General features: G+C 42.3%; 1 protein-coding gene across 9 annotated transcripts in view; it reads right to left on the bottom strand.

Moving 5' to 3' along the window:
* TBL1XR1 (TBL1X receptor 1) overlaps positions 1-27,080 on the bottom strand; it is a 180,535-nt gene that overhangs the window by 45,368 nt on the left and 108,087 nt on the right. For 6 of the 9 annotated variants that reach the window (XM_039488938.1, XM_039488942.1, XM_039488933.1 and 3 more), the window contains one exon: positions 10,037-10,104. The exons of the other annotated variants lie outside the window; for them this stretch is intronic. The gene's annotated coding sequence lies outside the window, so the exon portion shown is untranslated. The remainder of the gene's footprint in view (positions 1-10,036; positions 10,105-27,080) is intronic. 9 annotated transcript variants of the gene reach the window in all.

Here is a 27,080-nt window from a genome sequence, read left to right as displayed (position 1 = left end):
AGTCATAGGCAAAATGGCACTCACAGCTAGTCTGGTTTTACACCTTTGAACAGGAGGATCAATTTCATTACTGTCCTACTTCATAATTTACATCTCTTCAAAAAAAGGAGGCAAGAACTGATAAAGCATTCACATTGCCTTCTCTTATTGCACTATATGCAGGATTCCAGTCTACAATCCTTCCTATTAGTGCAAACTATTAGCAATTCTTTCATAGAATCATAGAATCTCAGGGTTGGAAGGGACCTCAGGAGGTCATCTAGTCCAACCCCCTGCTCAAAGCAGGACCAAACCAAACTAAATCATCCCAGCCAGGGCTTTGTCAAGCCTGACCTTAAAAACCTCTAAGGAAGGAGATTCCACCACCTCCCTAGGTAACCCATTCCAGTTCTTCACCACCCTACTAGTGAAAAAGTTTTTCCTAATGTCCAACCTAAACCTCCCCCTCTGCAACTTGAGACCATTACTCCTTGTTCTGTCATCTTCTACCACTGAGAACAGTCTAGATCCATCCTCTTTGGAACCCCCTTTCAGGTAGCTGAAAGCAGCTATCAAATCCCCCCTCATTCTTCTCTTCTGCAGACTAAACAATCCCAGTTCCCTCAGCCTCTCCTCATAAGTCATGTGCTCCAGCCCCCTAATCATTTTTGTTGCCCTCCGCTGGGCTCTCTCCAATTTATCCACATCCTTCTTGTAGTGTGGGGCCCAAAACTGGACACAGTACTCCAAATGAGGCCTCACCAGTGCTGAGTAGAGGGGAATGATCACATCCCTCTATCTGCTGGCAATGCCCCTACTTATACAGCCCAAAATGCCATTAGCCTTCTTGGCAACAAGGGCACACTGTTGACTCATATTCAGCTTTTCGTCCACCGTAACCCCTAGGTCCTTTTCTGCAGAACTGCTGCCCAGCCATTCGGTCCCTAGTCTGTAGCAGTGCATGGGATTTTTCCGTCCTAAGTGCAGGACTCTGCACTTGTCCTTGTTGAACCTCATCAGATTTCTTTTGGCCCAATCCTCTAATTTGTTTAGGTCCCTCTGTATCCTATCCCTACCCTCCAGTGTATCAACCACTCCTCCCAGTTTAGTGTCATCTGCAAACTTGCTAAGGGTGCAGTCCACACCATCCTCCAGATCGTTAATGAAGATATTGAACAAAACTGGGCCCAGCACCGATCCTTGGGGCATTCCACTTGATACCGGCTGCCAACTAGACATGGAACCATTGATCACTACCCGTTGAGCCCGACCATCTAGCCAGTTTTCTATCCACCTTACCATCCATTCATCCAGCCCATACTTCTTTAACTTGCTGGCAAGAATACTGTGGGAGACTGTATCAAAAGCTTTGCTAAAGTCCAGAAATAGCACATCCACTGCTTTCCCCTCATCCACAGAGCCGGTTATCTCATCATAGAAGGCAATTAGGTTAGTCAGGCATGACTTGCCCTTGGTGAATCCATGCTGACTGTTCCTGATCACTTTCCCCTCCTTTAAGTGGTTCAGAATTGATTCCTTTAGGACCTGTTCCATGATTTTTCCAGGGACTGAGGTGAGACTGACTGGCCTGTAGTTCCCTGGATCTTCCTTCTTCCCTTTTTTAAAGATGGGCACTACATTAGCTTTTTTCCAGTCATCCGGGACTTCCGGATGACTGGAAAAACAAAACAAAACTGAATAAAACAAAAACAGTATAAAACAAAAAACAAACATATTTCACACACGTCATAGCTCCCAGGGCAGCTGGATGTGTAGGTACCTGAGGCCTGTGGTTCTTGAACTAGGGGGATGTCTGCTGCTGTTGGGAATTCCCAGGGCGGGTGCATATGAGGGTACCTAGGACAAAAGAGCTGGTAGTGGTAGTTTCTGGAGCAGCAGGGGCCAGGAATTTCTGGTTTAGTTGGATGGGCAGTGCCTGGAGAAGGGAGCAGGGGGTTACTGTTGGTGTTGGCAGTTCCAAGTGTAGCGGGTTGTTGTCAGTAGTACCTAGGGCACATGAGGGACAACTGAAGAAGGGGTTTGATAATTCCTGGGGCAAACACTGTCTCCCCACAATATTCTTTCCTCCCTGGCAGGAGTTTGCAAGGAGAATAGTCACAGGGGAGGAGAGGCAATGAGCAGGCACCACAGCTGCCACTGAGTGTTCGGGAGGCTGAACAGTACAAGGCGTTGTGCTGGATACACGAGATTTCAGCACAGATGCAGGCAGCTCTGACAGGGCTGCCAAATGAACGTATCCCAGGAGATGCCTGCCACCTGGAAGCCCTGCAACTAGAGAGAGGTTTTTTTTTTAAAGCCTACCTCAAAGCAATTCTATCCACAACTTGTACCACACGTAGATTCCTCCATGGCACAATAAGCTCCCTTTCATTTCCAATACAAACCCAACTACAGTGCACACATCCAACCTCCAGTTCCCCCCAATCACACTCAAGCAAGCTACCATAACTTTATTATGTACAAAGTATGTGGTCAAACACCATATTATTTAGGTTTTGCCACTGTGTACCTTTGTAGGAAACAATTCTTAATCCAACCGAGGTTGGAACTCAGTGTGATTGGGAGGAACTGGCTGCATGCTTTTTGGTTGATTATATATTGAAATTAAAAAGGGATTTTTTTTGTGTGATCTCCTACTGATCTCCTCAATTGTCAGTGATTGTGTTGATAAGGAATGCACTTGAAGATCCTTATCTCTATTGTGCTTTGCATATGAATACGTACTGATGATTCCCTTCAAAGGTGTTGGTATGTTTTTGACAAGACACATATCTGTGCCTCCAGCAGGCACCTACTCTTTTGACTCTTAGGTCTGGTCTACACTGGGGAGGGGGGAGGAGGGAAGAAGGAAATTGATCTAAGGCCATGGCTACATTTGCAAATTTGCAGTGCTGCAGCAGGGTGTGAAAAGACACCCTCTCCAGCGCTGCAAATTGCGGCGCTGCAAAGCGCCAGTGTGGTCAAAGCCCCAGCGCTGGGAGCGCTGTACGTTATTCCCCACAGGGAGGTGGAGTACGGACAGCGCTGGCGCTTTGACTACACTTAGCGCTTCAAAGCGCTGCCGCGACAGCGCTTTGAAGTGCAAGTGTAGCCATAGCCTTAGTTACATCCTTAGATCGACTTGCTGTGGTGTCTTCACCGCGGTGAGTCGACTGTTGCCACTTCCCCGACGACTCTGCCTGTGCCTCTCATGGTGGTGGACTACAGGAGTTGACGGGAGAGCGCTCAGGGGTCAATTTTTTGCATCTAGACTAGACGCGATAAATCGATCCCCGCTGGGTCAATTGCTGCCCGATGATCCGGTGGGTAGTGTAGACATACCCTCACTTTATTCTCCTTAAAAGTTAAGCATGTGCTTAAGTGGTTTACTGAATCAATTCCTAACTGGGCTCCACTGTAACACATATACATAATATTTTATTACCGTGTATATGAACACATGCGAAGGTGATGTGCAGCTGATATGTTGTAGAGTGACATGGTAAATTCCATCATCTCTGACCACATCTCCTATGCCCTGTACAGAAATCAGTTTCTGCTGGGAGTTATTCTAACACTTTAAACTTCCAAGCAGCAACCATTTTCTTTTAAAAATTTACCTGCCACAAATATGCTTACTCCTTTGCCCCTCGAGACCTATATTCCCTAACTGAAACCAAATATTCTTAAGGCAGGACATTGCCACTGGATTAGGACTGTCTAAGTCAGATCTTGCAACTTTGCAAATCTAGAAATAGGAGGTTTATACCACTGGAAAGGGGAGATTCTTTGGTTTCCAACACTTGGTTCTAGCCCCAGATGGTTCCTAGATACTGGACTTTTAAATTATGAGACTTTTACATGTAAAAATCTATTTAAAAGGTTAATTTTAGAGGATTTAAGAATGTATTATTTTTCTTTCCTTTTAAATCATTGTAAAGATAGCCTTTTACTACCAAGGCAGCCTGCTTGTACATCTGATCAGGTACAACAATTAGTCTCAATAAAATATTCAAAGCCATCATAATTTTTAGATACATTTTTGCTTTTCTGTTAAATATGCAAGATACATAGAATTGATAATAGTGTACTTGTGAGGAATACAGCATATTCAATTCCTTCAAAGCCTTTATATCACACCATCATGAAGTCTTCAGTGCATCTCTCACACATGCACACAAAAGATCATTTCTACATTTAAGCTCTGCACTAATTGCCCATGCAGGAAAACCAGTAGGGTCTGAAAAAGAAGCTATTCATAACAGTGGTTTGAAAGGCATAAAGGAGCCACACAAGAGGAGAAGTTGAAAACCAGTGCAATGCTTCCTCCGTCTTATTGCTTAGGACAATGTCATATGTCTGCTTTTATTCCTGAGAAATTTCTCAGTTCATCCCAACTGAAGAAAATCATTATTCAAAACCTGAAACCAGAAACATTTAACATGATATATAAAATTGAAATGTATTTTTATGTATATAAAAGACATATTAAGATGGTCTGTGAGCCATTTACAAAGAAAACATATTTTGAATTAAACATTTTCTCCAAGCTAACTGTAAAATAATTACATGTTCACAGAAAAGTATTCACATTGCTAAGATGCAATTAGAAATATTAGCACTGTTCCCCCTTTTGAAAATTTACTGTGAAGAGAAAATATTTGCAGTTCGTAAAAGCTAAACAGCAGTAGTGACGGAAATATGCTGCATCTTGTATCCACAGGCTAGCTATTATACAGGCAGCTGCAGTGAAGATGTCTCCTAATTGCCCCACAAATGACCTCTTCTGTTTCTTTTGGGGGATGAGGTAATTACAGTAACTACCTCTGCTAGCTTAGTCTTAGGGCTTCTCCTTACCAAATGCTGCCATATTACATGAGATAGCTTTTCAAATATAGCCAATGCTTACAACAGTGTAAGGTGAACTCCCCTCAAACATTTGAATCACAGTTTCACAAGTGAAAACGGCAGCTCTTACATTTCTATGATTCTAAAAACCATGAACACTTTTAAAAACATGAGTCAGTAAAATAATAAGTTAATGGGGGTGGGAAAGCCCACTAACTTTTCTAGATTTCATTATACCCTAATAAATACTGCTCACAGCATTTAAATCATTTTTACAGATTCTCAAAACCATATTTCTTTGATCCCAATGACTTCCTGACATCTTTACCTGCAATTAGTTTATATACTTACAATGTGAATGCCTTTCAGAATTTCCTTATGTTATAGCTGATTAATCTGGGGGCACCCAAAGCTACCAAGCACATCCCCCAGGTGGTGGATGGGGAGTGTCCACATGTGGACAGCTCTGAATAATGAATAAGGAGCCGTGGACCTTAGGTTGTACTTAGGGCTGGTAATAGCACTACGTAAAAACATATGTACCACAGAAAACTTACTACCGGAGCCATAATGGTACGCAGCAGGCTCAAACACGAAATCAACTTCAATTGAAGAATATGATGGACATTGCTCAAACCCATAAGGAAATCTATGTCCTGAAAAAGTCCTGTTGCTCAAGACCAGGTCAGTAATGAAAATCAGATTTTGGAATCTGAGAACAGTGTATGAAGCTACTAAAACTGCTCAAGTAATTAAAGAAATGGATAGACACCATCTTCATGCCCTTGGAATCAGCAAATGCAGATGGACAGGTTCAAACAAACAACACTTCAGAGAAACAAATAAGACATCATCTACGCCGTGAACATCGGTAGTAGACATGATGCTAGCATAGCCATCCTAATGGTGAATGAAGCAGAGCAGGCACTGACTAAGTGGGAATCAGTCAATGAAAGAATTATTAGAGCTCACTTTCAGACTAGAGTCTTCAAACTAACAGTCATGCAATGCTAGGGTGACCAGATGTCCCAATTTTATAGAGACAGTCCCGATTTTGGGGTCTTTTTCTTATAAAGACTCCTATTACCAAAAATCAGGATTGTCCCTATAAAAATCGGGACATCTGGTCAACCTAGCAATGCTATGCACCAGGGAACAAAAAGCCAGATGAGTAACATTCTTTTTAGGATTTGTTATAGGATGTGTTAATCCAGATCCCAAAACATGATATCCTAGTGACTATAGACAATTTTAGCGCAAATGTTGGCAGTAACAATGATGGGTTAGATAAAGTTATTGGCAAGTGCTGCAGGGATTTGGACATGAACCAAAATGGTGTATGGTTAGTAGAAATGTGCAGTGTAAACAACACCATGATAGGTAGAACAGTATTTCCTCATAATGAAATCCATAAGGTGATATGGAATTCCCCAGACGGTACTACAAAGAACCAGAAAGAAAACTTCTGCATTTCAGTAATGTTTCGCAGCTCATTAACAGATGTATGTGGGTACAGGGGAGCAGATGTGGGCTGTGACCACAGTCTTTTTATCACTAAATTGAATATCAAGTTAAATAGAATGAAGAAGGTTAAAAAGACCTCACATCAACAGTGCCCCATTAAAAGACCCAAACACAAAAAGCGCTTTTCAGCTTGAACAGAAGAACAGGTTCAGTGTTCTAATAGAGTTAACTGAAGAAAACTAAGACACTGATACTCTGTGGGAAAACATCAAAGACTGCTATCTAAAAAGAGCTAAGATGATTCCAACAATGAAATCTAAAATGGAAGAATGGATTAGCAATGTTACATGGACAGCAGTGAAAAAGAGAAGTGTAAAGCAAAAAACTCATGCAGGCTAAGAGAATGCATGTGGTAAGAAGCATACAGAAGTTCGAATAGGGAGGTAAAAAGGAACACTAGAAGAGCTAAAAGGGCATATATTGATTAAAAAACATCAAGAGGCTGAAGATGCTTGCTCAAGACATGACCTTACAACCTTGTATAACATAATTAAACAGCTAACAGGAAACTTTAGCAGTGCTGGAGGCCCTATTAAAGATGCAAATGAAAAGACTCTTAGTATAGAAGAAGAACACAGGAAAAGATGGGCAGAACAATTTCAGGCTGTTTTAAATAGATCAAGCCCAAGCAAACTACTAGAAATACATGATGAAGACCTACCACTAGAGCTTGATATTTGATTCAGGAGATATAATAATGGGAAAAAAGTTAGAAAAGCCATCAGTAAATGCAAAAATGGGAAAGCAGTTGGGAGAAGATAACATTACTGAATAGATACTTTAAAAGAGAGATACAAGAGTCCTCCAGACTTCCCTTGTGTTTTTGGGTAGAATATGTAATGAAGAAAAGAACCCAAGAGAGCTGGAAGAGTGGCTTTTTAATGAAATTGCCAAAGAAGGGTGATTTTACCAATTGCAATAACTGAAGGGGAATCACGTTACTCTTAGCACCTAGAAAAATCATGGGCAACATCATCCTGGAAGATATCAAGAAACCACCAGATCTTCAGCTTAGAAGGAACATCCAGGTTTTAGACCTTGAGATCAAATGCAGACCATGCTGTTGTTCTCAGAAGTATTACATAATTAAGTGAGGTGTGGCAAGCACCTCTTGTGATAAATTTTATAGATTTCCAGAAGGCTTTTGACAGAGTACACAGAGACAGTCTTTAGAAAATTATAGCATTCTATGAAAAACCAGCAAAAATAATCAGAATCACCAAAGACCTATATAATGCTGAATGTGTAGTCGGAGATGGTGACAACATCAGTCAATGGTTTGAAGTGACACCTGGAGCAAGGCAAGGATGTATTATGTCCCCACTATTGTTTGCACTGGTCATTGACTGTCATGAGAAAAGTAACTGCAGAAGGCAACCAAGGAATTTTATGGACAAATGACAAAGCACAACTGAATTACCTTGTTTTTGGTGATGACACTGTCCTCCTTATTCAGCATATCACTTAATGGAAGAAAAGCTTTTGGCAGATACAGCAAAACAAGCTGGTATGTTTTATCAACAAGAGGAAGAAAAAATATATGGCAATCAATGTTCAAAAAGTAATCCTTAGAGTGGAGGAAGAAACACTAAAGAAGTCAGTCATTTTACCTATCTAGGGAGTGAGATGTGCAAGGACGGTGACACCATGCTAGATGTCAAACAACAAATATCAGAAACAGAAAACAGCTTTCATAAACTTGAAAATATTTGGAAAAGTAGCTTGATTGGTATGGACATAAAATATGAATTATTAACACCAGCATCCTGTCCTCCTTAATGGAACAGAGTTATTGCAGTTTACAACAGAAATTGAGAAGACCAATTCATTTCAAAGTAAATGCCTGCAGTAGATCTTCAGAGTCCATTCCAAAGTGCTTCTTTCAACATCAGAAATCCTAAGTAAACATCAAATATGGTAAGATATGGCAATTTAGGATATGCTTTAAGGATGTTACTAACACAACTTCCATAGCAAGTAATAGTATGTACACCACCTGCAAAGAGAAAAAGAGGGCGACCTAGAGAAACATTCTGCAGAACAATAAAGAAAGAAGCTAAATCCATCAACATGACAGAAGCCTGAACAGACCAAGACCGAAATAAACAGCGGAAGCTGGCGGAGGCCCTATGCACCTGAGGGTGCAGGATGATAAAGAAAAAGAATAGCTGATTAATGTTACTCAAACGTTAATTATTCCACTTTTCTTTTACATAAGTCTGAAGGGCATGTCTTTCTACCTCTCCGAAACACAGAAATCAGAGTGCGGAAGTGTGTATTATTATCTATGCTTGTGCATCTGTGTATATATTCCATACTCTAGTAAACATAACTGCATGTTGAAAAACAGACATGCATACAGGCATGTTCAATTTTTAAAGGCATACTTGTATGCACAATGCAGTGATAACAAGAAAAATTGCTTCCCTCTTTATTCTTACCAGCATAAATCTACAAATGGATGTCCCTTTCCTCATTCTTAGCTGTGGGCCTCAGCACCGCCCAGTGCCAACAAATCCTACTTCCACACCTGGAGATCTTCCTACTCTTCCCCCCCCTCTTTTTTTTTTTTTTTTAAGCCACAAAGAATAGGTGATCCCATTTGGAATTCTCAATGAAAGCACGGTAGTAGCCCCATTGACTTCAATTGCTCAAGTGTTTTGCTGGACTGAGTAACCAGACACTTCTGGGATCAACACTTGAAGTTAGGGAGATCCTTCTCTCTGCTCTGTTCCTCTGTATACTTGAGGTGGCTTGTTGAAACAACCAACCTGTCTTTGAGTGTCCTCTATAGATGAATGATTCTTCACAATGAACGGTCACTCTAAACTGTAATGAATGGTGGGGAAAAGAAGTCTGCTACACCCACAAGACATTTGTTAAGTTACAGCATATATTAAAAATTCCACAGATACAAGTACAGTATCAGTTACCTACTGCTCCAAGAAGAGGCACTCACACAGTACATGAACATTGCTGTTGGTATACAGTTCAGAAAATAATCTTCCCTTTGTTAAAAAAGTGAGGTAATCTCATCTCTATTACGGTTCTGGCCATGAAACAGACCATAGACTAAAGATAAGAGAAGCAGGTTAAAGAAAAACTCAAGAGGTCAAGAGACCAGAGGGGGAATTCATTTATATACATATATGTTTAAAAAAATCAAAACAAAAACATTATTGTAGTACATTAGAATCAGGGAAAAGAGGACTAGTAATGGTACAATTTGTCTGAGTAAATATGCTTTTATTTTTAAAAAAAATTAAAATACACATCCTTCAGCCCATGTGCAATATCCTGTGTATGAAACATTAAAAAAAAAAAAAGTACAAAGTTGATCCATATTAAGATGATAATGGCTCCATACTTCAGGGAAACAATAAAGCTGCTGCAAGTTGTTTTGTCAAAGGTCTACTTAATAACATTTCCATACTATGAATTGATGTGTATAATATAACAGCTCTCAAGGAGTCTAATATGGATTTATACATTAGAACATAACAGCTCCAAAGGAACTGTTAAAAACTATCAAATAAAATAATACATAATGTCAAAACTCAGCAGACTGCAAAAATTAATTCCTAACCAATAAGGTGAATGCATATAAAGTCGGATACCAATTTATATCAAAATAATAGTCCACCTCTATTTAAAAATATATATATAAATCATTGAGTGTCCTTACCAGAACTACTCTCTGAAACCTCACAAAATTGTGATGTGGCAGCAGTGCAGCCCTTGGTATTACACCACCTGTAACACAAACCAGATTATGATACTTTCTGTCAATATATATTTGAAAGAATGATGGAAATAGTATAAAAGATATTTTTCTACTAGTCTTTTTTGCTGAATCTATTAAAGCAACGTTCATAGTTTCCTAAGGGGCAAACCAAAATATTACACAAATAGCCGTATCTTAATTGCTTTAGGAGTATATGTTCATTTTTAAAAAAAGGAAATTCCAAGTCAAGTTTCAACTCTATTCTTGTCTCCTGCTTTTATGATAAAAACAGAAGCATTTGTTTCAGATTAGAAAGTTAGAAGTGCCAAAAAATTCCATTCAGGCTGATTGCTCAGGATGACTACCGAGAATTTTACAATAATCCAACTTAATCATTACCAACATCTAAGTAATGAGACAACAACTTAGTGCGGACTACAATGGCAAAATAATCTCCAAGATGACAAAACATTATGCCAACTATGGATGTTTTCTTACGGTTTTTATTACTTAATGTTTCTGATTGTTTCATCTCTTCAGCTACATCTCCAGTTTAACAATATTTTTATACAGGAATTTCCACAGGTAGGGGAGTGCAGGGGTTAAAATATAAAGCTGTCAAGAAAAAAATTGGTTCCTCTGTCATAGAACCATTTATATTGCACCATATAAATTAACATTATAGGTGTTGCAAATCATGGCTATGTGTTTACTTGAACTGTTCCAACATTTTTCAACCTGGCCACTTTGGAAATGGACTTTAAGTAGGGTGACCACATTTCCCTATGCTGAATACAGGACACCTGGTAAAATTACAGTAACTCCTCACTTAACTTTGTAGTTATGTTCCTGAAAAATGCGACTTTAAGAGAAACAATGTTAAGTGACTCCAGTTTCCCCATAAGAATTAATGTAAATAGGGGTGGTTAGGTTCCAGGGAATTTTTTTTCACCAGACAAAAGACATGCGTGTGTGTGTGTGTGTACACACACACACACACAGTATACGTTTTAAACAAACAAGTTAATACTGGTACACGGTGATGATGATTGTAAAGTTTGGTTGAGGCGGAGGAGTCAGAGGATGGGATATTTTCCAGGGAATGCCTTGCTGCTAAATGATGAACTAGCAATTGGCTGAGCCCTCAAGGGTTAACTCTCACAGTCTACAAGGCAGCAGGAATGGAGGGAAGGGAGAGAGCATTGCAGACAGAGACACACTAAGGCTGTGGCTACACTTAGCGCTTCAAAGCGCTGCCGCGGCAGCGCTTTGAAGCGCTAAGTGTAGTCAAAGCACCAGCACTGGGAGAAAGCTCTCCCAGCGCTGTCCGTACTCCACCTCCCTGTGGGGAATAACGTACAGCGCTGGGAGCCGCACTCCCAGCGCTGGGGCTTTGACCACACTGGCGCTTTGCAGCGCCGCAATTTGCAGCGCTGGAGAGGGTGTGTTTTCACACCCTGCTGCAGCGCTGCAAATTTGTAAGTGTAGCTAAGCCCATAGTGTGTGTGAGAGAGAGAGAGAGATGCGCATTTCCCCTTTAAGTACACTGCCTTGTTAATTAGATCAGCTTGCTGAGACCTCAGCTGCTGCTGCCAGCAAGCTCCCTCTGTCCTGAGACCAATCGTGTGTCCCCCCTGCTCTATGAAGATGGGGGAAGCGGGGTGCAGGAGTAGGGGGACACCCTGACATTAGCCCCCCCTTCCTCCCCCCCCCCCCCCAGCACAGCAAGCAGGAGTCTCGGGGAGCAGCTCCAAGGCAGAGAGCAGGAGCAGCACATGGCCACGGGGGAGGGACAGCTGCAATTATTAGCCTGCTGGGCAGCTGCTGCACAGGGAACTTAGGGGAGCGGGGAGCTGATAGGGGGGCTGCCGGTCCACTCTGGTTCCAAGCCCCCACCAGCTAGCTGCAACAGGCTGCTCTTCCTGCAAGCAGTAGACAAAGCAGGCGGCTGCCAAAGATGTTAGAAGGGAGCATTACACAACTTTAAATGAGCATGTTCCCTAATTGATCAGCAACGTAACAACAAAACAACATTAAACTGAGTGAGGAGTTACTGTACTTGTATTCAAGTGAGTTCAATGACAATCAGAACTATGCAGTACAAACATTCAAATTAACATCTAGTTGACTGAGCCCCTGTTAAAAAGAAATACTGCGTAGTGGGATTCTTTTCATTTACTTTCTTATCTTTAAAGCTTTAGGGTTTACATGGGGAGAGGTGACACACACAGGGCCAGCTCCAAGTATTTTGCGGCCCCAAGCAAAAAAACATTCCCGCACCCCCCGACCCAGCCCCAACTCCACCCCTTCACCGCCCCATTCCAACCCCTTCCCCAAAACCTCAGCCTCCCCCATTTGCACCGCATTTCCTCTCCTACCCCTCCCTCCCAGGCTTGCCGCAAAACAGCTGATTCGTGCGGCAAGCCCGGGAGGGAGGGGGGAGAAGTGGAGTGGCAGCGCACTCGGGGGAGCAGGCGGCAGTGGAACAGAGGTGAGCTGGCGGGGGCAGAAGCGGTTCCTCTGTCTCCCCCCAGGTTACTTCCTGCGGCCCTCCCCGCTCCCCCCACAGTTCACCTCCACTCAGGGCCGGCTTCCGGGTTTTTGCATCCCAAGCAAAAAAAAAAAAAAAATGGAGCTGGAGCACTGGTGCCTAGAGCCGGCCCTGGACACACACACACACACTCCCATACACCTCTCTCACATGAGGGGGTGACCGACTCGACCCTCTCTGGCCAGCGCTCTCTGCCCTCCATGCCTGGCTGGGCCCCTGGGACGGACCCGCCTCTCCTGGTACCTGGCACCACATCTTCCCGAGGCAACATGTTAGGGGTGGGGCACGCAGGGTCGCAAGGCCCCTCCTCCCCAGATTTCTGCCAGGGTTCACACCAGAATGCGGTCAGCAGCAGCCTTTCGGCACTATGAGGGAGGGAAGTGATGGGAGCTGCTTCGAGGGGGGGGGGGGGGGGAAATGACCTGGCCCGTGTCTTTGTGGATCTCATCTCTTCCCCCTCCCTACCCCACCCACCACGCCTACCCCCTCTCTCCCCCCGCAGCTGGAAGCAGCTTGTCCCTTCCTCCACGCACAGTATCAAAAGGCAGCTAACACCTCCAGGCTGCTCCTAGCCACCAATATCACCCAGCCGCCTCCTGTCCCCAAGAAGGTGTTACGCCCTAAGGACGCATTGTGCACCAGGGCCCAGGGAACCTGACTGCAGCGGCTTCAGCAAACCCGCCCAGAAAGGTGGGGGCAGGACCCAGGGCGGGTGTGTGCGCAGGTGAACAGGATGCTAAGCTGCTGCTTCAGGGCTGCTGTGGAACCTACAGGTTCGGGGCAGGAACAGGCTGGAAATCGCTTCCCTCCCGCCACTCCGGAGCTTAGCTGAGGAGCGGAGAGGCTTCCCTGTGCCAATGCTGTGCAGGGCTTTGGCACATTCCTCCTGGCCAGCACCCCGGGCTTTCCCAGGGTGCCAGCCCAGCCACAGGCAGTGGGGGAAGGAAGGAGACTGCCGGCCAGGCTGATGGTGAGCTGATCACTCCAACCAGGGGCAGGTTTTCGCACAGTGCTGGGCGCGGGATATGGAGGAGCAACGGCGCTGGTGTGGGGGTGTGTGAAGGGGTAAAGCAGGGAGAGGATAGCAAGAGGGGGAGCACGTAAAGGGCCAATGGGTGGACAGCTGAAGTGACACATAACCGACTGCTGCCTGGCACCAGCCTGCACTCACCAGCCACCGCAGCTCACAACGCGCAGCCAGAAACGGGACTGGGGATGGGGCCCTGCTGGCCGAGAGCCGGTACGCAGCGGGGGCTACGCTGACGGACCAATAGGGTGAGCGGCTGGCCCCATGCACTGCAGCTTTGCCCCACCACCAGCCTTGCACATGCACCCCCATCATTGGCCACTGGACCCCCCCCACTCACCGCTGGTGGGCGAGTAGCTGACTAACAGGGATCCGGCCATCAGCAGGAACCATCAGTACTGATGGGGGCAGACAGAAAATATGGGACAATTTGCTCATATTTTAAAGAAAGTCAGGACACCTGTGGTAGGGCTTAAATATGGGACTGTCCCTTTAAAACCAGGACGTCTGGTCACCCTAACTTTAAGGAGTTTCCATGCTTCACAAACAGAGCAAAGGTAAAGCCTGTGAATTATACAAAAGACCCTACGGAGTCCATGTGGAGGTTAGAAGCTCCACAAAAGTCCCTATAAGAATCTCTGTGTTTCAGAAAAAATGCTGTTTTCAGTGAGACTAGGATCAGATTAGTAGTAAAAGAACCATTCGTAATGGAATATTCATGATAATTTTGGCCAAAGTTCAAGGCAAAACCTCAAAATGAGTGGCTGATGGGTATGAATGCTAATTATTTTCTAAAGACTGAGCTAAACAGGACTAAAAGCCATAAAACAGAAAAAGACATCACAGATAACAGACTTCACAAAGTTACTGCATATCCAGGGCTGAACACATGGAAGGAAATACATCAGAGGGCATTTAGTATTCCAAAATTTCCACTCTAAAACCAACCACCCTTGACCGCTAAAATAACTCAGTTATAAAATACCTAAGTCTTATATCAGCATTTGAACCTGAATTCAATGTGCTGTTTTTGGTTCTGAATGACAAAATGTAGCTCATTTTTAAACAGCGGTCAACAATCATCAGACATGTTGAAATTTCCCAAGAGATCTAGCTAATACATTGTAATCGTCAATGACCAGATAACAGGCTGCACCAGCATGGTTCATTCCTAAACGTCATAACAGGAGTTTTAAGACGCTAACAGCTATCACTCCCCTTTTGGCATTCCTGACAGCTGAAACACTCTATATGGATGGAATCTTTTAATCTGTGGAAAGGACTAAGCAAGAAAGAGAGATGAGGTTGTATTTCATTGAGATGGCACTAGCACACATTGATGTATTTTTGTATTATTTGTATGTACTGAATTGTTTGTGTGCTCAAAGTGGAAAGATATCCGTAATTTATAAATTAAACGTTAATAGACATGTAATTCATACACCCACTTCAAGTCTGACATAATATTAGCAGCTAATATTAAATGAGACACTAGAGTTAGAGATTAATGCTTTATACCATTTGAAAGCTGGGTATCAAGCTTTCAGAGGCAATACAACACTTGGGTCCGTATCATGCAATCAGGCCCTCCTGAATGGATCCAAATGCAGGATTGGGACCTTGTTTTCTACTTCTAGAAGTCCAAGGCAGTGGCTTCTAAAATGATATTGGAATTGAAGTGTAAGAGAAGGAAAAACAGGGAACAGTAGCAGCAATCTGAATTACGTGATTTTAAGGCCAGAGAGACCAATGGCACTGTTAAAATCCAAACTATTGTGACCTATCAGGGCTTGACGAAAAAGCTACCACTGGAAAGCAGAGAATCACAGGGCTAATAATGGGTAACAGTGGACTTTTAAAGTGTCACTAGTCCTTCGTTCTAGCAATGCTTATCCATAGTGCCTCATGACTGAAAGAAAAGGTTCTGACCTCATAACCAATGTAATTTAAATTTTCTGCTAGAGTTTAATATCTGTGTTCTGATGGCTTCCTATAAACCTTTCTGGAGAGGTGAATTGTATAGCATCAGCACCTACTAGTACTGCTAAAACTGGCATCAAAAAGTTATTATAAACACTGTTTAAATCTCAGATATAAAATTTAGCTCCAGGCTTAATCTTAGTAAACTAAGATCATTAACGGGATAATGATCCTTTTGTCTAAGCAAACAAGGGGAAACAAGCAAACAAGAGACTGAAATGTTTATAGAAGCTATACTAACTTGCAAATTTTTAGTTACAACTGCAAGTATTTTACTTTCATAGTAAAATTATGCTTCGTATTACCAATTCATATTGTTTGCTGTGGTTATGTCAAACAAGACAGAACAGGGAGGCCTGAAAGGAAAGCAATGAACTGAACAGAAGCCAGTTTGAGAGGAATCCTTTTCCTCTTTACAATTCCCCATAGAGCACACACAAAAAAACTGTACAAACAGAAAACTGGAAATTCATCCATCAATTAGCCTCCGTTAGTACAACAGGAAACCTGTTCACAGTCAACTGATTTGCCACAGAGAGAGGGAAACACGGACTAGGTAAAAGGCACACGGTTTCAACAAGATTTTAAAAGAGTGACTAAGCAACAAATGTGTATTTTAAATAGATCTAAACAACTGGACACATGCTGCTGTAATTTACACTGATAGTCTAGGGTAGTAACTCAGCCAACTTCAGCGGTGTTGCTTCTGATTTACACCCATTTAACTACTTCAAAATTTAATTCAGTAAGTTCATTTTTAGCTTTTTTAATACTTGTCTATAATCAGCAATTTTTACCTACTGCCTGACTTGTGTCCTTGGTAAAGGAGGAATTAAAAACAACCCCCCACCCCCCCCAAAAACTCATAATTTTCCAGTTTGTTCAGTTTGCAGTGCTTCTGTATTTTAGGCCTTGTCTACACTGCCAATTTACAGCGCTGCAGCTTTCTTGCTCAGGGATGTGAAAAAACACACCCAAGCGCTGCAAGTTTCAGCGGGGTAAAGTAGTAGTGTAGACAGTGCACCAGCACTACTCCCCTTGTGGGGGTGGGTTTTTTACTGTTCTGGGAGAGCCCTTTTCCAGCGCTGGTGCCACGACTACACAGCCATGTTAAAGCGCTGCCGTGGCTTTAACGTTACGAGTGAAGATGTACCCTTAGATTGTTAATTCTTTGGGGTAGTGGCAGTAGTGTGGCCAAGTGTCTGGTTTTCGACCAGAAGGTCCGGTTGAAAAGAGGGCCTGATGATGTCTGGTCAGATTTAGTGGCTGGTTACAGATCTGGTTCCTGAGGGTGGGGGAGGCGTGGAGGTGCCGAGTCGTCACCCATGCCAGCACCTACTCAGCCAGGGCCACCTGCTACTTGCATCAGGCGGCTGCAGCTCCCAACCCCAGCTCTGCAGGCAAGTCTCTCCCGACCAATGCATGGACGGTGTGGGAGCAGAAAAGCAGTGAGCGATGGAGGGAGGGGGAAAAAGGAGCGAACAGAGAGGTGGGGCTTCAGGCAGAAGGGGGCAGGGGGGAAGAGGAGGTTCCGGCACTCCTGCTGGAGGTCCAGTTTTTAAATATTACAAAAGTTGGCAACCCTAAGTGGTAGCCTTTATTTTTCTGTACTATAGAGCGCTAAATACATAGATGATGCTAAATAAGAGACCCTGCCCAAGGAACAGCAATGCTCAGGGAGGAAACTTAGGCTAAGGTTTCTGTTGTTATTAGTTTTGGGTCACCAATATGGCCCCATAAGGGGGAGAGCTGTGGACACTAAGGGTATGGCTACACTTACGGTTTGCAGCGCTGGTAGTTTGCAGCGCTGGTCATCCAGCTGTGTAGGAGCAGCGCTGGTGTGTGGCCACACTCACAGCTACCAGCGCTGGTGTGTGGCCACATTTGGAGCATTTGCAGCGCTGTTGGGAGTGCTGCATTATGGGCAGCTATCCCAGAATTCAAGTGCACCAACGTGCTTTTCAAAAGAGGGGGGTGGAGGGTGGTGTACTGTGACAGGGAGCGGGGAAGATAGCGAGTGGATTTTTGGAGCCAACACTGTGTGTTAGCTTCCTGGATTGGAAAAATCACAAAATGTTCATGAGCCCTTAGTCTTAACTCTAATTGCAAACAGCCTGCCTCCAACACGGACTGCCCCCTGTTTCACTCACTCCCTGTGGTGTACTGTGACAGGGAGCGGGGAAGAGAGAGATTGGAAAAATCACAAAATGTTTGCGAACCCTAACAGCCTGCATCCAACACTGTTTCCCCTGCCTCTCATTTGATCGTTCACAGCCAGGTACAGATAGCTCCTGTTTGCTGTGATCAGTGTTTGTTTTTATAGATAAGCAGTTCAAACAGAGCTCCGATCGGCTCCGTTCTGTTTCATTCACTCTGTCTGCCTGCCTCTCATTTGATTGTTTACAGCCAGGTACAGAACGGAGCTCGTTCACAACAAAACAAAGAGAGGTTGCATAACAAAACAAAGAGAGTAATTTATAAAAGCATTCTGGGATACACCTATTCCCTGGAGGCCAATCACAGCGCTGGTGTGTGGCCACACTTGATGACCAGCGCTGCAGCACCAGCGCTGGAATCCTTATTCCCCATGCTGAGTGAGGGGTACGGCCAGCGCTGCAGCCAGGGAGTTGCAGCGCTGGAAGTGCCCTGCAGGTGTGGCCACTTACTAATTGCAGCACTGGTGGAGGCTTTCCAGCGCTGCAACTCGCCAGTGTAGCCATAGCCTAACTCAGGGTCTTGAGGACAGGGTAGGAACTCAGTCTACTCACAATCTCCTTTTAGATAAAAGCTGGGCTGTGATTTTTTTTGGTATACTGTACCTCTACTTTTATTACAATAAACTGAAATTAAGGTCAACATTCTCAAAACAGGTGAAACGCACACACCTGAAAAAATGTGCACATCACCCTTGCACAACCAACAGTTGTACATGTTAACAGAGTTGCAGAATATGCAAGTGTATACTTGCACGGTGGGGCTGGAAGTCCAGAGGGGACAGGCAACAGGGCTGCACAGTTTTTGCCATTGAACCCATTAAGTATAGCTTTGAAATGCTGGTCCTAACTTTTTGCAGTTTTGAGAACAGGACCAGGATGGCAGGTTTTTATTACTACCAACCATCCATAGCTTAATATCTTGTAACTGAATAATAAAATTAAATGGGAAAACACCAATCCCCAAACTAAGTTTAATGCTACAGGGTAGGGCTATAAGATTAAATACTCAAAAGTAACTGAAATCCCTAAAATTGTATTTACCCTGCCTTATTGCAAATCCTATCTATTTTATAGTATTCAGTAACAACAAAGGTCTTCATCCAGCAAACACTTACGCACTTTAACTTTTCATATAGCAAGCGGTTCCATTGACGTGGAGTATGAAATTAAGCATGTGCATAAGTCTTTGCAAGATCAAGGCCAAAAATTTTAATATTTAAATAGAAGTTATTACTTCATGCAATGGGACAGAATATTAGAATTTTGTAAAGAATATTTGATCCTCAAACTTTTACATTGCCATAATGCTAGAAAGATGTTTTTTAGTTTTTGCATTTAACTTCTTAAAATTCTTTTTTTAAAAGGAAAAGCTCAAGAGGCAGCTGGCTTGCACAGCTCTTGCAGTGAAACCAAGTCTCTTGCTCTGCAAAAGGGCAGCCGTGTTAAAACAAAACAAAAACAAAACAGAAAAAAGGGGGCGAGGGGCTGGGGCAGGGAGGGGAGAGGGCAGGGGAGCTTATGAAATGAAGGAAAAAAGTCACTCTTACTGAACTCAAACATTCTGAAAAATAATTCAACATCAGACAGAAGCAAGGCACAAAATATTAAGGGCAAAACATACGTTAATGTTTCTGAAAATTATGAGCACCATTGTTGCTTAGCCATTCTTTTAAATTTTATGAACACAAATTTGTTCATAACTTAACTATAGTAGGAGCTAATAAATGCCTGCTATAAAAAAGTTTGGGCACCATGCAGTACTGAACATTTCCTCTCTAGCGCTTAATGTGTCCATACATTAAAAAAATGTAAACAAAGATGGAAATACATATTACTTATATGCTTCAAATTAATTATGAAGCTGCTTTGTTATTACAGGACTTTAAATGCAGGTAGTTTTGACAGCCACAGAAAAGCAGAGGTCGAGATACTACATTTGGTTTGGCTAAGCACTGCAGTGTATGATTTATATATTTATTTATTTTCAGTAGCTTTCACTTTTCTTTTCTTTTTTAAACAGTTAATGGACATTTATGGCAGGATTCCATACCAAACCATACTATGCATGATGAAGCTGTCAGTAGGACATGCTGCTGGATCAGCATGGAATTTTACACCCTTATTAGAGAAGCAGCACCTCACTGAGATGATAAACTGGCATAGACTCAGCCATCCTGTGTAAACTCGATTCCTCTCAGTTAGTAGAAGTAACCTTTGGTTAAAGAGAAAAACGTTTGTTGACAGATTATAATAAATATTGTTAAAATCCAAGTTTTTCTGAGTTCTAGTGTTTGCAATGCTATAAAGGTGTCAGCAATTCCTTTACAAACTCCTCTTTTCAGCTGACCAGTACTCAAATATTGTTTCTAGTGGAATTGGGCCTATACATTTTTTAGCTTAAAACCACTTTTTAATTTTTTTATTTGGTTTTGTGATTAAGGGAACGTATAACTTTTTTATGTATGCTTTTTTAAAATTTAAATTATAAACAAAGCGAGACCCAGTAGTATGAAAATCTCTGCTTACAAAAACGTGATTTCTGTTCTCACAAAAATTACTCATGTCTAATTAAATAATTACTGTCTGTATAAAATACAGTATTTAATTTTATTTTTAAGACGAAAGAATGGCTTGCTATTCTCTTCAGCATTAGAATAAATATTAGTAACATCTGACAAAATTTTTCTTTCTGTACCGTGAACATGTCAAAGAATGCCCCCAAACCAGACTGATGCAGAAACAGAAATAGAGGAGAAAAGGCACTCAAAATAAAAATGGAAAAATAAATAAAAACAATGTAAGCCCCCGACCTGCATTGAGCTCCATATGAGCACTGTGGTTTACCTACACTGAAGTCAGTGCACCAGAGGGGCTTTGTTTGTAGACTATTGTGTATGTGTAACCCACACACTTTCTGGGCGTGGTGTTCTGTCCCATCTAGTGGCACCGAGACCACTTAGACATGCACAGATTAATAGATTCCGAGGCTAGAAGGGACCATTATTTATGATCATCTAATCTGACTTCCTGTATACACAGGCCATGGAATTTACCAAAAATAACTCCTAGAGCAGATCTTTTATAAGAACATCCAATCTTGATTTTAAAATTGTCGTCGTAATTGCTGGTCCACCTCTCCCTTCCCCAATTGCATAAGAACTTTGTCACTGAAAAGTTTGCGTTACTTCCTGCTCCTTATTCCCTACACGATGCTCTAATCCAGAGGTTCTCAAAGGGTAGGTCGGGACTGCAAAGTGGTTTATGATCCTGTTTTAATGGGGTTGCCACGGCTGGCTTAGACTTGCTGGGGCCCAGGTCCGAAGCCTGAACCCCACCTCCTAGGGCTAAACTGAAGCCAGAGGACTTCAGCCTTTAGCTGCAGGGCTCAGGTTACAGGCCCCCTGCCTGGGGCTGTAGCCCTTGGTCTTTGGTCCCGCAACCTGGGGTGGTGGGTCTCAGGCTTTGGTCCCCCTCCTCGTGGGGTCGTGTAGTAATTTTTGTGGTCAGAAGGGGGTTTGAGAACTCCTGCTCTAATCCTCTGTTTCTGAGAGCAGCCAACCATCAAGCTGAGAATCAGAAATTCTAGTAAGGCATTACCAACAGGGGCTGGTTAATATATAAAAAACAAAAAAGATCCACTTTTCAATTCCATTCTAGAAGGAACGAACCCCTCCTCCCCAAAAAATAAAACAGGGAAAGTGGGTTAGAGAAAGCCAAACACATAATTAGAATGATCTCTAATTAGCATCTCAAAATTGTCCCATGAGACACCAGTGGGCCTTTTAAAAATGCATTTTCAGTTAGCAAATATATTACTGACGGCACACATGGATTTTAATTTTATAATGTAATTCAGAGATAAAGATAATACAAACACACACACCACCAGCATGTTAACTGAACAGGCTGTCATATGGTACAAAGTCAGTACAATGCTTTGAACATATAAAATACTATGTAAATATTATTGACTGACAATATAAATGTTATAAGTGGTATTTCCTTGGTAATGGAACAAATAATATTTCTCATTTTCTTCTACAAAGAAAAAAGTCAAACATTTCTAATCACAATAAGGTGAACCCAGAAACCACTTAGAGCCCCGATCCTGCAAAGACTTATGTATGTACTTAACTTTAAGCATGTGAATAGTCCCACTGATTGCAGTGAGACTACTTGCTTACAGTTAAGCACATCGCATAAATGTTGACAGGATCAGGGTCCAAGATATCTAGAATAATGGTCACTTCTAATGCCTGAATGTGCGTGGTTCCATTATCGTGCATTTGTAAAACACTTCAGCCAAATTCTAGCACATCACTTTTTTGCAGAAGTGAATTATAAACCTTCTGCTAGATAAAAATGATACAAGGATCGAAATGCTACACACAAAAAACATGTTAAGGATGGCTTCAGAAATATTACATTTTTAAATACAATGAGATCACTGAATATTATTTGTTAGCAAAAACTCTTCTCTCAATATTTGAAAATCAAACTCTAATGTGAAATCTCTCTGTAAAACATTAGTTTTCATACCAAGGTCATGTTCTAAGTTAATTCTGCTCTCCTCCTAATCCCTGTCACTTCCATAATAAATCTTTTAAAAGATTTAAGAAGATTTACTTTACTGAAAGTTGTACTGAAAGAGAATAGGATACTATCCCTTTAAATAGAGAGTCTTCTGATGGTGCTCACCATGTTCTATGTTGGAGAAGTTCACAGAACCCAATCAGAACAGTAATATGTATATGCATATGCCTTAAGTATTATATATTCAGTAAACAGGATTTAAACCACATTGTGCGGTGCGATTCCTTTGTTTTGTTAAGAACAATAAAAACCAAATGTCTTCCAAGCACTATGAAAATGTCTGCATTACTTACAGTCCAGTCTTCCCTGCCCACACAGATTAGGATTTGTGTAGTGACTCCATAAAGTTTCATTAAAATTCTGACTCCCATCAACTTAATACTTTTTTTCTGATAGGGCATCTCTCTTTTCTGCATAAAATTTCCCATGGTTATTCTCTAATCAGTGCCCAATTTTGTGTGGGAAAGGTTCACAGTTAGTTGGTCAGGCTGCTTTGGAGACAAGATACTGAAAAGGTGTCATTTTCTTCATTTTTGAAAATAGTTTTAACTCTTTTGCCTAATTGTAACTCAAACGACTTGAGCTAACATCTTTAGATTTTATATACATAGTCCTGTAAATAATGAGGCTATCTTTTACCAAACTGGAGTATTAAAGTGTTTCATTTTTAAAGGTTGTCTCTACATGTACTGTAACTTTCTTGACTAGTCTTGCAAATACTACAAACACGGCTTCATTTACCCGTTTGAAAAAGATCTCTGAAGTCTGCATCCCTTTTTGTTGCAATGGCAGCCTTCAAAATGTAAAGTGATCAAAAGGCTTGTCTGTTATTTTTTCTGGGGAAAAAAAAAATCACCATTTTTTCATGGTGCAATTTGGGGTGGGGGGGGGGAATCACTCTCCTCTCCCATTTTGCACAGTTGTACTCTCGCCCACCTGTCTCCGGAGCCCCTACCCTCAAGTTTTTGCTTATGGCAACTTCCATCATCACTATCACCATCCCATAGAGAAAGGCTACTTTATTCCCTGTGAACGCCTCTTGGGGTACATCCACCCTACCCGCCGGACTGGCGGGTAGCGATCGATCTATCAGGGATCGATTTATCGCGTCTCATCTAGATGAGACAAATTGATCCCCGAACGCGCTCCCATCGACTCCAGAACTCCACCAGGGTGAGAGGCGGAAGTGGAGTCGACGGGGGAGCCACAGCCGTCGATCCCACGCCATGAGGACGGGAGGTAAATCGATCTAAGATACGTCGACTTCAGCTACACTATTCTCGTAGCTGAAGTTGTGTATCTTAGATTGATCCCCACCCCCCAGTGTAGACCAGGCCTTGGATACATGCCACAGGTTCAGCAGCTGCTTCAGCAGTATCACAGAGAGCAGAAACTGACAATGCCCCCCTTCCAACCACCTCCATTGTACCCAACTACCACCACTTCCTTCACTTGTCTCTAGGGAGATGGAGTCAATACAATGTGAGTGAGAGGGATTGAGAGATAATAGCTGCTGTAGACTTTCCTGGACACTGAAGAGGTGGAAGCTGCAGGGAGAGATATTCCCTTTCCCCATCCCACCCCCTACAAGTTTGAAACCACTCTCCTCATATGTGTATCTGTGGGAGTGGGGCACCAGAGCTATCCTCCATCTCCTCCCAGCAGCAGGTTCATCTCCCCTCAAAGGCAGCTGAGAATAGATACCCCCAGCACTAATATCTTTACTCCCTCTGTAGGGAAACATGTGGCAGCAGAACATTCAGATTCTGTATAAGAGTGGGAGGAAGAGGCAGAATCTTCATACACAAACACACCCCAAGAGGCAAGGAAGTAGAGTGTAGTTAGTCCCTGGCATAGTGGCCTATTTATACCTCAGCAACATGAGGCTGCCCAATTCTGCCTGCTACTGCTTCGCCTCAACTTTTGCTCAGGCCAGTCAGGTAGGTCACATAATATAACTCGAGGGGGTTCAGGTTCAGCAATTTCTCTATTCACTCTCTTTTCTATACTCAGCCTGGGTCCATGTTGCATTGGCAGCCCATCAGCTGAGCAATGACTGTTGTCAGAGTTGAGACTCCCCTTCCAGCATGGGGCACTGATTCCAAGAATGAACTTTAAACTGCCCTGCCACTCCCAAATAAGTAGGGGAAGCTGAACCCAAGTTAGGCAGGAAGCAAGTTATATCACTGTACAACTGAAGCCATATCACTGGTATTCAGATAGCTGTCAGGACAGAAATAAGTTTCATTTGGCATCCAGTGAGAGTTTGCAGCCCATAAGTGGAAGGTGGCTGAGACTAGGAGGTCACAGTTTAAGGCTGACTGATCTAGTTTCTTTTAATATAGCATTCTACTAACATTGTGTCAGAGGGAAATATACGTTAGTAACTCTGAAGGATGGAGGGCCAAGGATAGCTTTCAATTGCCTTAAGGAGTTGTGACAAATAAGATTAATGCACTACTTATTTATCTCTGGAGTCCCTAGTTAAATTCCTGGTTCCGGTTTCAGTGAATATCAGTTGGGTAACTTTAACCTACCCCCCCTCCCCCGCATTTGTTCATAAATCACATCACAGCAGCAGCACATAGTTTGCTCTATTGGCACTCTGGCTCAAGAGATTCCTATAACAGCAATGGAGTTTCAAGTTAGAACAGAGGCAACCTGACAAGTTGAAAGAAGATACTGTAACCAGGCAGTTGCTTATCCATTAAACCTGAATCAAGCCAGTGTTTCAAGCCCTTGCTTTGAAGAGCAGCATGATTCATTCACAAATTTAACAAAAACAATAAAAATGCGCTTGCAAAGTCTCAGCACTTTACCTCCTCATTACAAAAAGGCTTTTGACAAGGCTTATTTTTCTCCATTTTTAACTGAGCAAAATACACAAATATGTAATGTTTAATAACCACTCATCTTATTAAATGAAACAACAAGAAGTTAAAACCCACACAAGAAATTTCACGTAACTTTTTTATACCATTGGAATCTTGTTATAATCTGATTACATATGCTGCCACTTTCAAACCAAGCCTACAATAAAACCAATGTGAGTTAGGGAAAAACATTTATCCCCATCTTATAGATGGAGAACAGAGGCATAGAGAGGTTTAGTGAATTCTTTGAGGTTACAGAAGAAGTCTGTGGCAGAGCCAACAATGGAACCTAGAGCAGCCCCTTAAACGTAAGCCCATGCTCCTCACCGCAGCCACGTTGTACTTGGTTCTCCCACAGAGGAGAACGTGTGTGTGTGTGTGTGTGATGCATACAAAGTGAGTGAGTGAGCACAAGAGAATGCACAGAGTAAAAAAAGCATGGTAAAGTCTTTACATTTATAAGACTTAGATAACTGCAAGAAAATGGAAATAAAGGGTTTTTTTTTCATATATACATATTAGAGGTTTTTCCCTTAATTGTACTCTTCACAGCCATGAAATTCTATGAACTACATTCAAATAATATTCCTTTGGGTGGCTGGCAATGGAGGAGAAATTCAAAGGTCATCTTCAAACAACTATGACTGTTGCCAGGAGAGCAGTATAAACTGCAAGTTCTGCACTGAGCCTTATACTATCTTTCATAACAAATTCTCCTGTCAACTGAATTGTCTTATACTAACCACAAATGTACAGTAGAAATATCTAACGGCAAAAATGTAACTAAGTTAATTATTAAATCTTTGGCACCAATAGTAGGTTTTTTCTCATGCTTGTAGCAAGCACTGGGAAACCCTGAATGCAGAGGATTAAGATTTCTGTCAGAAGTACCTTTGATGCTATAATTGCATCAGCCTGTAAATTTCACAGGTACCAGCTAGTATATTATAATCTTGCGACACTTCTGGGGACAGGGTTAAATTTGTTATTACAGTGTTTGTTATGATGAATAATTAGCAGAAACTAAACAGACAATGGGGGGGAAGCCTTTTTTCCCCCATAAGTGAACATTATTTTTCCAGTACTCATTAAGTAAAGTTAGACAGAGAGTGTGAACGTGTGTGTGTAATGAGATATAAAAACAAATACACACACAGACATTTACTACACAAGAGAAGTCGTGAGCCAAAATTTTGATGCGCTGTTGTGTAAACTTTGGTGAAATGCATTTAAAACTATTTTAAATGCAACAAAATAGATCCAAAGCTTTTTAAAATGTTGCTTGACCCCACCTTGTGTTTTTGGCTAGTTCATATAAAAGGTACTACACGCTCTCCATTGAAGTAACTTCCCAAAAATAAATACCATATGCAGTCAAAACTATCAGGCAGTTCACATATAAACATCTCCCATCCCTGTTCTGATTTAAGAACTCATTAAAAGGCCAGATTCATTAGAGTTCATTAAAACTGTACAGATGCCCTATTAATTTATGGATGAGTATCCATGGGAGGGAAGAGAGACAGGAGGGAAGTGGACAAGGTAGGAGAAGATACACATCCCACAAGGGGTGCCCCATCTAGCAGACAACACCAAGAGATACTCCCAGTTGGATCCAGCTGGCCCCACAGATATGGAGCTTACAACATGCATATGATTTATAGAGCTGTACATGTGCACACTCTTGAAGAATCAGATGCTCCTCCTGAGGGCCTCCCTCTTCTACCTACTCCTCTTCACTCGTCTTTGATTTGCGTACAAGCTG

The sequence above is a fragment of the Mauremys reevesii genome, linkage group 9 (genome assembly GCF_016161935.1).
Source record: "Mauremys reevesii isolate NIE-2019 linkage group 9, ASM1616193v1, whole genome shotgun sequence".
NCBI lineage: Eukaryota > Metazoa > Chordata > Testudines > Geoemydidae > Mauremys > Mauremys reevesii.
The sequence above is the reverse complement of the archived record's forward strand: the minus strand, read 5'-3'. Positions and strand labels throughout refer to the sequence as shown.